Genomic DNA, 266 nt, shown 5'->3' on the forward strand with positions numbered 1-266 from the left:
GGGAGGACTAAAATGACCTAAATGTTCATCCAATGACACAAATGAACTTATTGGATACAAAAGTTAGGTTAAACACCCTAATTGGATAAGAATAAGCCTACGGAGGCAAAAAGACCTAAATGTTCATCCAATGACACAAATGAACTTATTGGATGCACCAGATTGGTTAAAAACACTAATTGGACAAGAATAAGCCTAGGGAGGACGAAAATGACCTAAATATTCATGCAATGACACAAACACACCTATTGGATGCACAAGATTGG

The sequence above is a fragment of the Cicer arietinum genome, chromosome 8 (assembly GCF_000331145.2).
Source record: "Cicer arietinum cultivar CDC Frontier isolate Library 1 chromosome 8, Cicar.CDCFrontier_v2.0, whole genome shotgun sequence".
Taxonomy (NCBI): domain Eukaryota; kingdom Viridiplantae; phylum Streptophyta; class Magnoliopsida; order Fabales; family Fabaceae; genus Cicer; species Cicer arietinum.